Raw genomic sequence first — 10,136 nt, 5'->3', positions numbered from 1 at the left:
GAGGGACAAAAAAAAAAAACAAACAGATCAGTGGTTTCTAGGAAGTGAGAACAGAGGAAGAGGTTTATTACAAAGGAGCTCAAAGGGGACTTCCTGCAGGTGAAAGAATAATTATATATCTTGACAGTGGTGTTGGTTACACAATTGAATTTGTCAAAACTCTTAGAACTGTAAAAGGTGAATTTTACCAATCTAAATTATATTTCAATTAAAAAAATGAAATTGGATTTCTATTTCATGCCATGTTAAAAATCAATTTCAAAAAAAATAAAAATAAAAATCAATGTCAATTTCAGGTACATAAAAGATTAAAATGTAAAAGGCAAAATGAAACCTTTCAAAGTCAATACAGGGGAATATCTTTTAAGGTCTTAAAATAGGGAAGAATCTCTTAAATAAAACACAATAGAGGAAAAGATAGATAGCTGTGATTGCCTCTGTTCATCAAAGATATCACAAAGAGAGTGAAAAGTCAAGCCTCAAATGATAAGATATTTGCAATACATATGATTAGCAAAAGATTAGTGTCCAGAATATATAACTTACTACTACAAAGGAATATACAGTCAAAACCACACAAATATTGAAGTCAATTGACTTTAACTATGGTTGCACACATCTGAATGTTGTGTTGATGGGCTGTGGTGTTGAGTAAGTAATAAGTCATACAATACCTGAACTGGAATTCTATTTATAGGGGTGCCTGGGTGGCTTGGTTGGTTGAGCATTGGACTCTTGATCAGGTCATGATCTCAGGGTTGTGAGATCAAGCCCTATGTGGGGCTCCCTGCTAAGTGAGGACTGCTTTTCTCCCTCTCCCTCCCCACCTTGTGCATGGGCATGCTCGCTCTCTAAAATAAGTAAATCTTTAAGAAAATAATTCCATTGGGCACCTGGGTGGCTCAGATGGTTAAGCGTCTGCCTTTGGCTCAGGTCATGATCCCAGGGTCCTGGGATTGAGTCCCACATCGGGCTCCCTGCTCCTTGGGATCCTGCTTCTCCCTCTGCTTCTCTCTCTCCCTCTCTCTCTCCCTCTCTCTCTCTCCTCCTCTGTCTCTCATGAATAAATAAATAAAATCTTTAAAAAAAAAAGAATTCCATTACATAAAATTCCAGAATGGACAAAATTAACCATGACTTGCTTGGGAGTACATCTATCAGTTACTAAACAAAAAAGGGAGGGAATGATTATATAAAATTTAGGACAGTGGTTCACTTTGAAGTGAATGAGAGGAAGGAGGGGTATACGTAATTTTCCATTTCATAGCTTGGGTGGCAGATTCACACATCGTTATTATTATATAAAGTGTATATATGTGTTTGATATACTCTGGTTTTTATCATTGTATTAGCTCAGTCCTCTAAGAAGCCAGGATGGGGTTAAACATGCAAGAAATGTATTAGGGAGATGCCTGGAGGAGACCATGATGCAGTCTGGCACCTGGGAAGAAGGGGGAGGAAGCAGGGGTGAATAGGAAGAGGCTTGGACTGCAGTACAGTTGTAAGAAAGTTTCAGCTGGGCCAGTGAGGAGCCAAGGTCACCCATCAAGGAGTCACCATCTTGCAGGAACAGTGTCCTTGCCATGCCCAGGCAGTAGATGGAATCAACGTTGGGAAGCATGACTTTGGCGTAACTTTGGAACTGCTTTCACAAGGCACAGCTGATATAAAAATAAACTAATAAAAATAATTCCTTTCAGCTGGAACCACCATCTCCCAGTAATTTGACAAAATGACCAATACAAAGAGAAAGAGAGGAGGTACCCACCATGTTCTCTCTGCCTTTTAGAAAACATGGAGTTGCTCCTTTACCTACATACATGCAAATCTATAAGAAAGGTGATATTGTAGACATGGAGGTAATGGGCACTGTTCAAAAAGGAAGGCCCAACAAATGTTGCCATGGCAACACTGGAAGGGTCTGTGGTGTTACCCAGCATGCTGTTGGCATTGTTGTAAACAAACAAGTTAAAGGCAGGATTCTTGCCAAGAGAATTAATGTAAGTATTGAGCATATTAAGCACTCAAAGAGCTGAGATAGCTTCCTGAAGTACGGGAAGGAATATGATCAGAAAAAGAAGGAAGCCAAAGAGAGAGGTACTTGGGTTCAACGGAAGTGCCAGCCTGCTCCACCCAGAGAAGCACACTTTGTGAGAACCAATGGAAAGGAGCCTGAGCTGCTGGAACCCATTCCCTATGAATTCATGGCAGGATAAGTGTTAAAAAAAAAAAGACCTCAAGACTCTTTAAACAAAGGAAAAACTAATAAAAGTAATAAAAAAAATCATAATAAAAGGGTGCCTGGCTCCCTCAGTCGGTAGAGCATACAACTCGTGATCTCAAGTCGTGGGTTCAAGCCCCAGATTGGGTATAGATGGAGTTTACTTAAAATAAAACAAAAACACCCAAAAGGCAGCAGCTGGGCTTGTCAGTTATACTCCCCACAATGGGAGATCGGAAAGGTGCATTTCTATGCTGACCACAATGGCAGTTTCAAAAAATTTTTTTAATTAAAAGAAAATGAAAATGGGCAAAGGATATCAAGGAAGGAAAGCTCTTTGTTACAGAAGAATGTCATCTAATAAATGTAGAAGCAAAAATAGAATTGGAAAAATCATCTTTTTCTAGTCCCCAAATTAATAACTAATTTGGCAAAGGTTATCAATGGATTCTAAAGCAATGTGCAAGGTCTCACTCCATAGATTACTAACTAAATACAGGGGGAAAAATGTGTGTTCCCAGTAGAGAGAGCTAGTAGTTACCACCTTAGCCTAGTGACCAAGCCAGAGGGTTGGTCCCCATGGGAGATCTGAGTATGCGTGCAGGCCCAGCTTACAGCTATAGGGCCTGGAGTGCAGGAACACGGTAGGCCCACATGCCACTGCTTAAACATTTCCAAATTTGTGAATTCAGCTACGAACTTTTACAGCTTATTTTATCCCATGCCTTGACATATATATACCTTTATAGTGTATATAATGTATGTGTAAAGCTATGGTTTTTACACAGGGACTTTTAGATGACTTAAGCCTAGAAAAATATCAAAGACAACTGAATTTAATTATTATTGTGCACATGTGAGTTTTGTGTTATGCACTGTGATATAATAAAGACATACATAATTTTATGTATTTATTTCAATAACATTTATTGCCTTCATTTCAGTAACATCACTTAACTAGGTTGTTATAATCCATAATTTGACATAAATTATGTCCTATAGCTAGTAATAATTCTAAAGGATTAGAATATAAAATGTAATGGCATTCAATGTATCCAAAATTTTACCAAATATATACCAATATTTTACCAAAAATATGAATTATTAAATATTAATGTAGAAAATTTAAGTATATTTTTATATATGCTTTCAAAAATATCATTTTTCTTCTAAATATTCAAAATGACCTATTAAGAGGCAACAATTTATTAATAATATCAACATTTTTAATGAAAAGTTATTTTAAAAAAGCTCAAATTATACTTAATTTTTTTGAAAATTTAATGGAAGCTTTTAAAATACTTCTATAAAAATAAAAATTTTGTAATTCTAGTGTTTGGTATTCATCAGGCGGCCTAAAAATATTCATATCATATTTCATGTATATGTGAAAATTGTTTGATATTACAAAATGTGGGGCTTACAAACACGACAACTTTTCCTTCCCCCACATCCAAGGGCTAACCAGTCAGCTACTAGTTGAAACTTGAAGAATATAATTGAATGAGTTGAGTAGTACCTTGTAGAGACACTCCATGGTTGGCTCAGAGGTTAGCTTATTTGAATCCAAACGATTTACTAATTATGTAAACTAGTTTCCAGGACAGTAAAAGCCCTGTGCCTCAGCCCAAAAGTCCTAAATCAGCCCCCGTCTGGAAGTCATCTGCTAGTCAAACCTCTAGGCTAACATCTAGCTCTTGCAGTATGAAAGTTACCATGACAACTGAGGGGAAAGTTTTGGTCAACAGGATATAATCCAAAAACAATTTTTTTAAAAAACAACGCTTTGGGCAAGTTCTTGAAGCCAAAGAGGATTTGAATGACACACGCCCCAAAAGAACAATGTCTCACAGGTATAAACTGGAAATCACAGGGCAAGAAACAGAAAATTAGATGATGGGGTCAAACTGAAAAAGCAGGAAACATGGCCACCCAAGCCCCTCTCTTTCCCTGGCGCCCCCTGGATGTAAGATGTCTGAGAAATGTCCTTTGGTTTGATCTGATTGGAAGAGCTCCAAATCCTTATTTCAGGTCCCAAAGAAGAGTGAGTTTGTCTCATTTGAGCTGAGACCCAAACACACTCAATGAATATGGATTTCCAGAAATCCTGGTGCTTGAACTGGTTGTGCTTTTCTTGTTCCATTTCCTCAACCACCCTAGAGTTCATTTTTGGTTAGCCAATATCAGTTCAAGGGAAAACTCCTTTTGCAAAAATTCAATTCAATTAGGACAAAATAGAAAATAAAACATTTCTTAATTTATTTTCAAAGTGGCTTTTGGGAAAAATGCTTTCTCTGCAATTAATGGGAAATTTCTAATTTTTCTACACACCATCTATTCTCTCTTCACCTGATGACTTCCTTGATTCTCTAACTCCCATTTTCAGCTATGTGGTTTGGGGGAGCGGATCCCCTCCCAACTTCTAAGAAGATGCTGTGACTAGGTTTGGGTAAATCGGAAGCTCTCCTCTCTGCGGGCCACAATGTTTGGTTCAGGGCTGTACACATGACCTAATCAGAATCAACAGAATCAGCTCTGAAGGAACCGAGCATCCTTGTAATGTCATCATGTCCTCTTGGGTCGGGAGGCCAACTGCAAACGCCACTGCACTGATAGAAAGCCTTGTGGTAAGGCCCTGCTTCCTACAAACTGTGTGACCTTGGACAAATCATTCAACTTCCCTGGGTCTCATTCTCATCTGAAAGTCCTTCATGGTTTACGTGAAGGTTTTATAAAGGACCACATATGTGAAAGCATGTTATAAATTGCAAGGCCTTGCTGAAATGTAAGACCTTGCCTTTTGCTTTCCTGGCAGCCGAAACTGGAATAAGCATGTAGAGATGTTTGGACCTATTCAATGCACTGGAAAACAAAGAACATTGCCCAAGAAGAGAATCTGAAGCCACAAAAAATGTCAGAGCCAAAAGGCCCCTGGAGGACATCTGGTTCAACACAACCCCCTCATTTCACAGAGGAGGGCACTTGTTCTTTCTATCCTTGAAAGGGAGGAAATGAGGTAAGAACGACTCTTGCAACCATTCAGCCAGGTTCCCCACATTAAATTAAAGCAATCAGATAATAAATGAGCAGCCTTTAAGCCAGAGACCATGTCAGTGTTTCAATAATGTGGTTACCTTCTCCCCATGGAAAACAGCCTCACCTGCAGAGAACCGACAGTCACAGAAAACACAAACAAACAAAATAGGATTTACCGAATTCACCTCTTCCACACAGTCAGTCCTCCTCTGAGTTCTAAGATGGGAGGAAAGGAACTTTGCAGCTGGAAAAATTGCTGAGCCATGTGTCTGAAATGCTTGACAAATCACAGTGGGGATTTTATTGAATTTCTTTTTTCATTTTCCCTGTTGGTGAGAACCACTCCCGCCAAGAGATTATTTGCCAAATGGTGACTTCATTTATGATGCTGCCAGTGTGATGTTTAACAGCTGACATTTGGCTACTTTTTATAAAAATCTGTCCCTTAGCTTACATAGCAACAGAAGTGTCGCAAAAATTTGGAGATGCACGTGTAATGTTCAGTCATTTCATTAGATAAGAGTTATTGGAAGAAGCCCTATCTTGCCAATATTTTTAAACATTGCAATTACAAAAAAAAAAAAAAAAAAACCCAGAGTACATAAACTTTGTGTGTATTAAATAATCCTCACGACAACTTCAGGAGGTAGGTGCTATTTTTAATCACCCATAGGTTTAAAGTAAGGCACAGAGAGGCTGAGTAACTTTCCCAATGTCACCCAGATAGTGGGTAGAAGAGCTGGGATTTGAACATATGCATCTTGACTCTAGTCTGATTGTTCAACGGCCGTGCTACACCAACCTTCTGATGGTAACGTTCTGCATAGAATACATTATATGTTCTCAAAGAAATAACTTGTGAATGAAATTAAGAAAAATTAAAATATCTGTTGAAATTTATCTTTGTAAAACACCATTTCAACGACAGCATCAAGAGAAAGCAGAACGACAGGAGTGAGAACACAAGATATGGAGCCAGGTTGAATTAAACTTGAGCTCAGTTACTGGCTAGTAGCTTTTATGACAAGTCCCACACCTCTGTGTTCTTCAGTTTCTTCATCTGTAAAATAGGGATAGAAATGTTACTTAAATTCTGGAGTGGTGCTGGGGTTAAGTGAGATGGTTTATGTAGAGTACATATGTCCTGTAAAGTGTCGGGGTTGGGATTCCCTGGCTGGCTCAGTCAGTTGAGCGTCCGACCCTTGGTTTCAGCTCAGGTCATGATCTCAGGGTCCTGGGATCGAGCCCTGCGCTGGGCTCTGTGCAGAGTCTGCTTGGGACTCTCTTTCTCTCTCCCTGTACCCCTCCCCCCTTCTCTCTCTCTGGAATAAATAAACAGATCTTTAAAATAAATAAAGTGTCAGAGGGTATAGAGTACAGAGTCCAGTGCCAGTCCTCATTGTCCCTCATCATCATCATCATCATCATCATCATCATCACTCCAGCTCTGCCTCACCTTCTCTCAGCCTTATCTCTTATTCCAGCCATCCTCCATCCCTCTTTCATCCGCTGCAGCCCTGTCCTGCACAGGCTCCAATCTGCTTTTCACATGTCTACCTATGAAGGCCTTGCCGTAAGCCCACCTGTTCCCCTGTCACTCCTCCGCTAGGACGTCTCTCTTGACCACAGTGCATGGGACTCTAGGGAAAACCGCTTATGTAACCCGGAAGTACTGGCAGGGACCCCTCCAATAGTCAAAACCTTGACCCTTTCTTCTCCGTTGTCAGAGGACATATTCATTTGCTAGAGCCGCCATAACAAAGCACCATGGACTGAGTGGCTGGAACAACAGAATTTATTGTTTCATAGTTCCAAAGGCCAGAAGTTCAAACTCAAGGTGTGGGCAGGGTTGTTTTTTTCCGAGACCTCTTTCCTTAGCTTGTACCTGACCACCTTCTGGCTGTGTCCTCACATGGCCTTTGCTCTGTGGGCGCACATCCCGGTATCCCTCTGTGTGTCCACACTCACTCTTCTAAGAAGGACACCAGTCAGATTAGATTAGGGCCCACCCTAATTTGGGGAGGACACAATTCAGCCTATACCGGAGGGTCCTGAGATGCATTTCATTAGCCTCCGCAGAAGATCCTATGGGATAGAGCAACCAGTTGCCCATAGTAGTGGCCAATTTGGAACATACCTTTCTTCCCTGGTTTGCATCTCTGCCCTTCCCTGGGGTCACACTCACCAATAAAGTCCTCACACATCAGCCCTGGTCTCAGGTTCATCTTTCTGGGGGAAGTTGGCCTAAGACGCCTGGTAGAAACCGGCTGGCGTCCTACAACGCAAGCCAACCAGACCCGTTGGGTGTGTGTTCCCAGCTGTGCTTTCAGCCCTCCCAGCCCAGCCTGGGCAGGGCTTGTCCCGTTCTAGCCACACTGGACTGTTCATCCTCACTTATCCTTTCCAGGAGTCCTCACCTACAAATGACAGGGCATGTCCCTTCCTCTCTCTGCTTCAAATTCTAGAAGAAAGCTGTTTCACCTTCTTACGCATGCCTTTATTGCCCACCTGGAGATGAGTAATTATCTCTATACAAGTCTAAATAAATAAGTATCCTGGGCTAATTAGGAAAGAGACAAATGTTTTGGATTTGCATAAAAAGAGGAAATCACACTGCTTCAGAAAGTAATGTATAGAAGAAAAGTTAACAGATGTACAGCTGGCCAATCCCAGATTTTAATTAAAACCCATCTTTTATTGGTCAAAACATGACTAGTATGACAGCCAAAGCCAAAAGAGAAGGGATTAACACACACATGCTCTCACACACGTCTACACAAACACATTCTTCTTAGCATTCTGTGATTTTATACTATGTGGGGGCAGCAGGAGGTAGATACAAATGGATTTTTCATGTATTTCTCTTGGCATTATGGCCGTATTTAATGTAACATCCAGCAAAGCAGAAATTTTAATTAAGTTTATGGTCTGACCATCTGTATTTGTTTGGAATTTCTGTCTCTTCAAAGTAAAAATGTGAACCTGGCTTTAGACCTGGAAATATCTCCGGCTGCAACCAAATGCATGATCAACAAACTGAGAGTGTGTGGTCTGGAAAAGAAAATGAGATTAGAAGAGGGGGAGCCCATTATCAAAATATCACAAAATACCTGGATATTAATTATGCAGTCACTAATTTATTCTGGCATGCTTTAGAGAAGATAAAAGGGAAATTTTAGATATTTTCAAGGGAAAAAAAAAAGTCTCAGCATCAGTAAACGTCCAAAGAATCAATTAAATGCATTTTACTTGTTTCTCTGGGGTTTGATGTTACTTTTCTTTTAATCTTCACCTCTTGCATTTTATAAATAATAAAACCTATGAACAATCTGTGTCCCAAATGTTTTAATCACTCAGGCTTCCTTTCTTTAAAACAGTATAAAAACTCTAACATACAGCAACTGAGAATGGTGAATGGGGCCAATATAAATTAGTAAAAAGTATTTGTACGTACTTGGAAACAATAACTAAAAATACTCTTTTAAGATATTCTGTAGTACGGACATAACATAGACCTGCAGTCTCTTGCCTGCCCTTTGGGGAATGAATTGAGCTGCCTGTCGTTTACCTTTGCATTCTCTGTGAAGTGTTAAGTAAAATTAAAAGTATGACCACATGTCCAGTTTGAAAGGGCAAATCTGGGTATTAACCCTGAAGCAGTGTTGCCCACTTTCTTGCTAAAATTCACAATCCTGAAAACAAGGACTGCCAGAATCTGGCAAGTCTTCCCAGTTCTTGCCTCTGGAAAATGAGCTTGTCTCTCTAGGTAGAAATACACTCAGACCTCCACCACCATCTCGCCTACAAATACCAGTCCCCGGCCAAGCAGGAAAAGAGGAACTCTCTCCCATTACACCACCACCCCGTCTCTCCTCTTAAAGTAGCCCATTTCCAAACTAACTCTCCTAAGTTTGTCTGTGAGATATATTCATATTTATTGTATGCCTACTATGTGCCATGCCAGGAAGTGTTCTAGAAGCTAGGGGTACCGGAGTACACAATATATCAGTTTTGTGTCCACTTAGAGACACAGAAAACAACTCAGCAGGAGGTAAGAGAGAGATGAGAGTGACAGGGCACCTTGGGAGGGGTGGCCCCCACAAGAAAGTGCTAGAAGAGAACAGAGAAATCTCAAGGTTTTCATGTGTTCCATCCATTCAGAGTGACAAAGACTCAAGAAGCGGGTCTAATGCAGCCCAGCAAAGCAGAACTAGGCAGAAGTCTTCGAGACAGCATAGACGGGCCACCTGTGCCGTGGCAGGTGCGCTAAGTGCCGTAGAGAAAGTCAGAGCAGGGTAAGGGGGATGGGGATGCGGGGGCAGGAGGTGGGAGTGGGGACAGACTGATCAGGGGAGGCTTCCCTGAGGAGGTGATGTGTGTGAGCTGAGTCCTGGAGGAAGTGAGCTGCGCAGGTGTTTGGGGGAGGGCACTCCGAGCCTGTGTCTGTGCGTCAGCCTCCCACCTCCGGGCCCTGGGGTAGCTTCCCCTAAATTCTTTCAAATTAGGCAAGACCCACTTGTTTCTACCAACAGCATCTCCTCCTTTACTCTAGAAACTTCTTGAACCCTGACCTCTCCATCCCTGGACAATAGGCTCCGCCGCTGAGTGGTGGTAGAAGGGCTGAAGGAGAAATGGACAAAAACAAACTGGATGACACAAGGGGGAAATATATCTGTGGGGGGGGTCCAAAATAGTATCTCCGTTATACATATTCTAAAAAAATTATTAAATTAAAAGTAAAGAACAATTCAAGCAGAGAGAACAAAAGGTTACCTAGAAAAAGACACAAATCAGGCTTACCTCAACCTTGACCCCTGTCATAGTAATTCTAGAAGACAAGGAAGATGTGTCTACAGACTTTAGGAAAAGGATCATGACA

The 10,136-nt window shown here is 40.9% G+C and overlaps 1 pseudogene; it reads left to right on the top strand.

The window, feature by feature from the left end:
• The first annotated feature begins 1,729 nt into the window (after window positions 1-1,729).
• LOC113911073 lies at window positions 1,730-9,527 on the top strand (annotated as a pseudogene).
• Window positions 9,528-10,136: the final 609 nt, after the last annotated feature.

Source organism: Zalophus californianus, chromosome 12 (genome assembly GCF_009762305.2).
Source record: "Zalophus californianus isolate mZalCal1 chromosome 12, mZalCal1.pri.v2, whole genome shotgun sequence".
Classification (NCBI taxonomy): domain Eukaryota; kingdom Metazoa; phylum Chordata; class Mammalia; order Carnivora; family Otariidae; genus Zalophus; species Zalophus californianus.
The sequence above is the reverse complement of the archived record's forward strand: the minus strand, read 5'-3'. Positions and strand labels throughout refer to the sequence as shown.